The 7,720-nt window shown below is 51.6% G+C and overlaps 2 long non-coding RNA genes across 2 annotated transcripts; one reads left to right on the top strand and one right to left on the bottom strand.

Annotated features, from left to right (window-relative positions):
- Positions 1-3,706: 3,706 nt before the first annotated feature.
- Positions 3,707-5,772, bottom strand: LOC115277974. The gene is made up of 3 exons (XR_003902615.1): positions 4,999-5,772; positions 4,619-4,713; positions 3,707-3,727 (listed from the first exon to the last, which is right to left on the bottom strand). It is a non-coding gene; the product is annotated as an uncharacterized LOC115277974 (long non-coding RNA).
- On the top strand, positions 5,343-6,437 carry LOC115277975. The gene is made up of 2 exons (XR_003902616.1): positions 5,343-5,417; positions 5,760-6,437. It is a non-coding gene; the product is annotated as an uncharacterized LOC115277975 (long non-coding RNA).
- Positions 6,438-7,720: the final 1,283 nt, after the last annotated feature.

The raw sequence follows: 7,720 nt of genomic DNA, 5'->3' as shown, positions 1-7,720 counted from the left end.
GGTTCGGGGGTAGTAAGTCCATTCACATCGTATTGGGCAGAGTTTTAATTTGAAAGTTATACATTTGCAGATGGTATGCTACTGTTTAGGAGAACTGAGATTTGCTACATTTAAAAGGTCAATTTAGGGGCGCCTGGGTGGCTCAGTCGGTTAGGCGTCCAACTTCAGCTCAGGTCATGATCTCACGGTTCGTGGGTTCGAGCCCTGCATCGGGCTCTGTGCTGACAGCTAGCTCGGAGCCTGGAGCCTGCTTCAGATTCCATATCTCCCTGTCTCTCTGACCCTCCCCTGCTCACACTGTCTCTGTCTCTCAAAGAAAAATTAAATAAAAAAATTAAAAGGTCAACTTAATGGATATATAAGAATTCGTGAGGGCCGTCTGGGTGGCTCAGCTGAGCGCCTGAATCTTGGTTTCAGCTCAGGTCATGATCTCGGGGTCGTGGGACTGAGCCCCGCACTGGGCTCCCCACCTGCAGAGTCTGCTTGAGATTCTCTCTCCCTCCGTCTGCCCCTCTCCCCGCCTTGTACTCTATTTCTCTCTCTAAAATAAAATATTTTTAATTCATGAAGTCCTTGGCAGGTTTTGAAAAGTGCTTAAGAAGAAATCAAATATATTGAATTCTTCAGTGCGCTTAAAGTATGTAGAGGAAATTAAATTTTTAAAAAATCGATTATAAAATATAGTCAATTTTATAAACAAAATTGATTCATAAACTCAACACAGAATCTAAGGAAGAACTGCGTTTTGAATTTGCATTTGTAATAAATAGAATACTAATTGGAAAAAAATGACAAAGACGTCCCCAAATCACCTTTCACAAAAGGCTTTCCAGACCGCAAGTTGACAAAGAGTGCTTCCTGGCCTTCAAACCATCTGTGCATAAGACAGCTCACAGCTCAGCAGCTCCCAGACCGGAGTGAGCATCAAAATCCTTGGTGGGGGGAGAGGGGGGTGGTGTTCAAATACAGATCTTGGGCTCGGCCCCAGAGTTCCTGATCCAGTGGGTCTGGTGCCCAAAAGCCTGTGTTTCTTTCTTTCTTTTTTTAAAAGATTTTATTTACGTATTTATTTTGTTTATTTTTTAAAGAGAGACAGAGACAGAGTGTGAGCGGGGGTGGGGCAGAGGAGACACAGAATCTGAAGCAGGCTCTGGGCTCTGAGCTGCCAGCACAGAGTCTGATGTGGGATTCGAACTCACAAACTGCGAGATCATGACCTGAGCTAAAGTTGGACACTTAACCGACTGAGCCACCCAGGTGCCCTAAGGTTTTATTTTTAAGCAATCTCTAACATCCAGGGTGGGGCTCAAACTCACCACCCTGAGATCAAGAGTTGCACGCTTTTCTGACTGAACCAGCCGGGCGCCCCAGAGCCTGTATTTCTCACAAGTTCCCAGGCGATGCTGATGTGGCGGGTCCAGGGACCAGACTTTGACCAGCGCGCTGGGTGCACACAACACCCAGAGAGGCCAGGTGGTGTTTTTTGGTTATGTTTTATTTATTTATTTATTTATTTTAAGCCCAAAGCCCAACGTGGAGCTTGAACTCGTGATCGTGAGATCAAGTCGCATGCGCTACGGACTGAGCCAGCCAGGCGCGCCCCCATCAACTATGAGCCATCAAGGGCGGCTAGGAGAGCAATACTTTCATAGTACCCTCAAGCGGCTGCGCCCAAAGCCCCTGGTCTCAGGGTCTGCTTTCCCAGGAGGCTGAGGGAAATGAAGGGGCCCAGTGACAGAAGACGGCGAGGCTGCCGTGTGCCTGTCCCCCCAGCCGCGGCTCACAGGGACTGGGATTACGTGAGACGCTGAGTGAACCGAAAGGCAGAGCCGAGAGGTCGGCCCGGTTGCAAGCATGAGCCCCAGGGCAGGAGGGGGATGGGGGTAATCAGACAGGGAGTCTGAGGCCCCGGGGAGACAGGGCGTGCGTGGCCACACATCCAAGTGCCCACCGCAGAGAACACTGTGTGATGTCACCACCAGCTCCTCGTCCGACCGAGCCCAGTCTTTTGAAGGTCGCCTGGTGACTTTTCGAATGTGGGCTGTCAGATTAGGGACTCCTGTTCTTGGGGTGTGGCCGTCACCCCGAGGAGGAGGGGGACAGTCCCACGGCTGCTCCAGTGCCCTCAGAAGAGAGCGCTGCAGTCTTCCTCCGTTGCTGTTCTTGTGGGAGAATGTTCTGTCACCCCCACCGTGGCTCACGCCATACTTTGTTCAGCTACTTCTTGGATCTAAACCCGGAAGGATTACTGAGTTGGGCTTCTTTAAGACTGACAGGAGGGGACAGATGGCTCTCCCCAGCTGGGCCTCCGAGGCCCGTTTCCCTGGTATCTACAGGGAACCTCTCCCCAGGGATTCTGCACATTTGGTTGGAAAGTGAACAGGGAGAGGTTCAAGATTGTGTAGACACCGTAGGAGGAAACATATTAAGCTGCTTTTTCTTTGTACCAATGGGTGTTTATTTATATAATAAGAATGGTGCATTATTTCGGTTGTTTAGGACCCGTTGAGGCCATGAGTGCAGAACGGTTGCTTGGTGCAAACATCACAGATGTCATCCCTCTTATTAAGAAGTTGGAGATGAGCATTTCCAGGGTTGGTACGGAAGCTTAGCAAAGTTGGGGCCCTGGGCTGGCATTTCTGCAATTCTCTGGGCTCCCCCCTCATGGCCGTAATGTGGCTGCAGCAGCTCCAGACATCACAGCCTCTCAAATCTGTATTCAGATCAGAATGGGAGGAGAGGCAGAAAGGAAAGCCTTCTCCTCTCATCAGGGAGCCAAATCTTAACCAATACCTCTGTGCAGACTCAGGCAGAGTCCCACACCCTCTCCCAGACCAACCGCTGGCAAACTGAGTTAGCCATGCTTGGCTTTAACCACATGTAGCTAGTTCATATCTAACTAAAGGAGCTAGGTACCTTGCTGCCAGAACACAGTTTCGGTTCTGTTTGTAAGAATGAAGGAGAAATAGCTATTGAAAAGGCAACCAAGATGTAAGGTGTCCCCAGGGTTCTGCTAAATCCATGGTTTGACGTGATGTACTTTTAACCAACCACCAACTGCCTCGTATGAGTACCTCATACTCCCTTGGCATGGTGCTAAGCACATGGAGAGAGTCTGGGAACAGAAGGGACTAGAGGCCGTCCCATTGGCCACGCGTGCCATTATAGCGGGTGTTGACAAAGAATGGCTAGCCCGTTTTTGTAAATAAAGTTTTACTGGTACACAGCCATGCCCGTTTGTTTAGGTCTGTGGCTTTTTCCTTTTACAATAGCAGAGCTGAGGAGAGCAACGGAGACTCTCAGACCCACAAAGCCTAAACTAGTTACTAACTGACCCTTCCTTTACCAGAAACATTTGTCAGTCTGTGCCTCACTGTGACACACCTCATAAGGAGCACCTCTGTCGGCAGCAGTACTTGGCTGGGAAAGATGACACACACAAAACGAGAAAACAATAGACACGACCCATCACTAGAGTCTATGTGTCTGGAAAGGTTTGGGGGCAACTCACGGAATGGATGGCTTCCTCCTTTTTCCTTCTCAAATGAGTTTTTCAGGGGCGCCTGGGTGGCTCAGTAGATTAGACGTCCAACTTCAACTCAGGTCATGATCTCACGGTTCGTGGGTTCGAGCCTTGTGTCGGGCTCTGTGCTGACAGCTCAGAGCCTGGAGCCTGCTTCTGATTCTGTGTGTCCCTCTCTCTCTGCTCCTCTCCTGCTCTCTCTCTCTTTCAAAAATAAGAATATTAAAAAAAATTTTTTAATGAAATGAGGACAGAGGGACGGCACACCCAGGCCAGCGGGAGGGCCCTCTGTAGATGGGGGCATCTGGAGGCGGGAGAGGGAAGCAGATCGCGAGGAGAAGTTAGAATCAGGAGGCAGAGTGGGGGCCGATGGAGCCCTCCCAGCCTCCGATCTGTGAGGCTCCACCAGAGAAATGACACGAGTAGTTAAAACGAGCTGGGAACAGATCTGGCTTTCTTCTGAGTCACCCAGGGAAGGAAAATGGAAAATTCCCAGTCTCCCTCTCTCTCTTTCCCAAATGGGAACACGGGTTCCCGGGTGGGGACAGCACAGCCTGGGGTGTGAGACCAGCTGGCAGGACACCGGGGCCATCTTGTGTGGCGGCTAGCTCCCTTCTGGCTCTCTGGGTGCTCCCTGCTCAGCAGAGTTCCCTCGCCAGGTCTCAGAGTGCCAGGAGCCCAGTGAGACATTAAGGTTAGTGCTGCTGACGGTTTAGGGCTGCTGCCTGACGGGGTGACTCATGCCAAATGCACCTTGCCTGGACAGTGACACTTAGCTGAGTCCGTCATGGCCAGAGGAAACTACAAAGCTGTTGCCCCAGATCTCCTGGGCTGCCCTCACCACAGAACCATCTATTTGTCTCTATTGCCACGTGCACAACGCTGTTAGGAGGCTTCTGCCTCCCTGCTCCGTGGCTTACCTGGGGATGGGGGCTCCAATGTCACAAACCTGAGACCCGGAACTGGCCCTTCTGTTCTGCAGGGATATGTACCCCACCCCCCAGCCCCACTCCCAGAGGAGGCTGAGACCAGGCTGCATGGTACAACTGCAGTGGATAACACGGAAGGAGCCTTAGCCCAGGACAAAGAACATACCCATATTTAGAGAGCACGGAGGTCCCATCCTGAGAAACCAAGAAATCCACAGGTGGTCCTCTGAACGCCTTTGGATGGCAACTTCTAGTCCCTGCCTGGAAAGGCGAAAGGATGATGCGCACACGAGTGAGTCATGCTCCGGCATGGGTCATAAGGCGTGCCCCGAGTCAACCCCGAGCACTTCAACTAACTGAACTGAGCTACACTCGCTGAAATTTTGTCACAATTTCACGGACAACTCTAGACGCTTTTATACAAGAGGTTGTCTTGTTCTGTTTGTTTCCGGGAGGATAAAGAGGTACACTCGCCCAGGGGAGTTACGTTCATCTGTTCAGGCTGCTGGAGCAGGAACACCCCAAATGGGGAGGGGGGGAGCTTACGCAGTGAACACTGATTTCTCACAGTTCTGGAGGCTGTAGGTCCAAGATCAGGGTAGCAGCAGGCTCTGTGACTGGTGAGAGCTGCTCCTTGGGTCCCTGATGAGGTCGTCCTGCTGTGTCCGCACATGGAGGAAGGCGGGCAGGAAGTCTCTGGGGTCCCCTTCATCAGGCCAGAAATCCCCTCACAAGGGCTCCACCTTCATGACCTAGTCACTTCCCAAAGGCCTCGCCTGCAATTACCATCACACTGGGGTTTGGGTTACAACATACAAACTTGACGGGAGGGACTCGGAACATTCCGGAACATTCCATCTGTGGCAGTTGTAAAGAGCAACTTGGGTTTTGGAGTCGGCAGGATGGGGTGGGGGTCTGTGCCATCTTGGGCCGGTTACTCAACTCCTCTGAGCTTTAGCTTCCTGGTGGGTAAAACCAGGGTCATTCCAAGCACATCCAGGGTTGGCACAGAATCAAGGCTCCGAGGAGCGTGAACTTGGACAGTATGGGACGTTCGTGCTTTTGGGGGAGGGTGTCCGTTATGGGAAGGTAAACGGACTTCGGTTAAGGTTCTAGAAGCATCTGCCTACCACAGTGTCAGCCTTTGTGGGTACAAACGGTAGTGTGAATGCTGATGTCGGGAGCTCACGGTCTACACCCCACTGAGGTTTCTCGCCCCGCCCCCGTTGCCCCAGCAGCCAGGACAGCACCCAACTGGGACCACTGTGAGTCTAAATCACCCCCCACACTGAACCGGGTTATTCCAGGTTTGAAAAGAGAGTCCCAGTTGGTTCTAAACCTCGGCTGACCGCATCTTCCACATCATGAGGTCCAGGCCCTGAAGGCAGTTGGACAGACTCGCAGAAATGGAGAAGAACGGCGCCAAGCGCCAGTGGAGAACCAGCCCGGCTGGACTAAAGTGTGCGTGAGCCACACCGGAGGTTTCGGGAACAGTATCAGCTTAGACCAAGGGACCTGGACGAGCCCCAGCTCACGGGATCACGATTCTGGGCAGGACCTCTGCAGACGAATGCTTGCAAGTCTACGTTTGTGTAAGAACATCTCTTTTATCCAGGGCTCAGAAAAACAAACAGCTCCCCGCCCCCCCCCCCCCCCCCCAGCCTGGAAGGGGAGAAGTGGAGGGCGCTGTGTTAAGGACGCATTTGAAGATGGGGTCGTGGGAGATGGAGCTGGCTGGCTTGCTTCTAAGAAATGGCTGTTGGGGGAGACTTAGCGACGGCCATGCGTCCTGAGTGGGCCAAGAGGGTAGAGGCTTATGGCCCAGGAGGGGTGAGAGGCAAGAACGTGAGCATTTCAGTGAATCAGTACGTCACTGGCTCATTCACACGAGGGGGAGGCTTGGAAGAAGGGAGCCCGTTAGGTTCTCTGCACCTGCAAACGGAATTGCTGAGAACCAGACCCGGAAATAAAGCATAGTCCCCGGACCGACCTTGGATGGATTATTTTCTTAGACCTCAGCCCAGATCAGTGTTCTTAGAGACAGTGCAGTCGATGGAATTAGGGTCTTCTTAGACGGAGCTTACATGGGTTGTTTTCCTTAAAAAAAACTTTTTTAATGTTTATTTTTGAGAGAGAAACAGAGTGTGAGTGAGGGAGGGGCAGAGAGAGGGAGACACAGAATCTGAAGCAGGCTCCAGGCTCTGAGCTGTCAGCACAGAGCCTGACATGGGGCTCGAACCCACAAACTGTGAGATCATGACTAGAGCCAAGGTCAGCCGCTTAACCACTGAGCCACCCAGGGACCCCTAGATGGGTTATTTTCTTACACCTGGGCCCAAATCATTGTTCTTAGAGCCAACACAGTCAATGGAATTAGGGTCCTTGTTGTAACTAAAGAAGCTTCCAGGCAGAAGTTAAAGGACCCAGTGCACTGGCTCTAAGGAGACAGAGACACAGAGCTAATTCTGGGGGCTCCCGCTAAGCCGTAACTGGAAAATGTAAGCAACCCATCCCTTTGCGGGGCAGGGGGCATCTCTGCTAAATTAGCGAACACTTAAAAAAAAACCTGTTTCTGCTGAATTTTATGCCCCTAGTCAAGGACTATCTCAGAGCCTTAAGCTTACCTGACACCCCAGGTCTTTTGTTGTCGAGAGGCTGCAAGTTCAGTTCGGGCAAACCGACTTCCTGGTGAGTGATTTTCAACAGCTTCTCTCTAACAGCTTCCCGGGTGCTCCCAGGGTGCTCCCAGGGTGCTCCCAGGGTGCTCCGAGAAATGGGAAGGGGTGGAAGGTTCTGTGGGAACGCTGGCTGGTCCTTAACACCCAAGCTCATGCTACTGAGGATGCCTTTTTCAGGTGCGTGTGGCACTATGGCTGGGGAGGACAGCGTCCCCGTTCTTAGGAGAGATGCACCGAAGAACTTAGGGAGAAGTCTCAGGTTGACGGAGACATTTTCCAATGGGTCGGCGGGGAAACGCACAGAGAGAAGGGAAATAGAATACAGTAAATGTTGAAGCTGGGTGCAGGGTATGTGCGTTTCTATTCCCGTTTTCAGCTTTTTAAAAAAGTTTCTGTATTTTTTTAGTCCTCTCTACACCCAACATGGGGCTTGAACTCACTACCCCAGGATCAAGAGTTGCATGCTTCCGACTGAGCCAGCCAGGTACCCTGACCCTCTTTCAACTTTCTGATGTGGCTTCTGCTTAGGCTTCTGTTTAAATAGTCAAGTGGATTGTACAGTAGAGTCAGTAACCTACAGACCATGGGCC

Source organism: Suricata suricatta, chromosome 14, assembly GCF_006229205.1.
Source record: "Suricata suricatta isolate VVHF042 chromosome 14, meerkat_22Aug2017_6uvM2_HiC, whole genome shotgun sequence".
NCBI lineage: Eukaryota > Metazoa > Chordata > Mammalia > Carnivora > Herpestidae > Suricata > Suricata suricatta.
The sequence above is the reverse complement of the archived record's forward strand: the minus strand, read 5'-3'. Positions and strand labels throughout refer to the sequence as shown.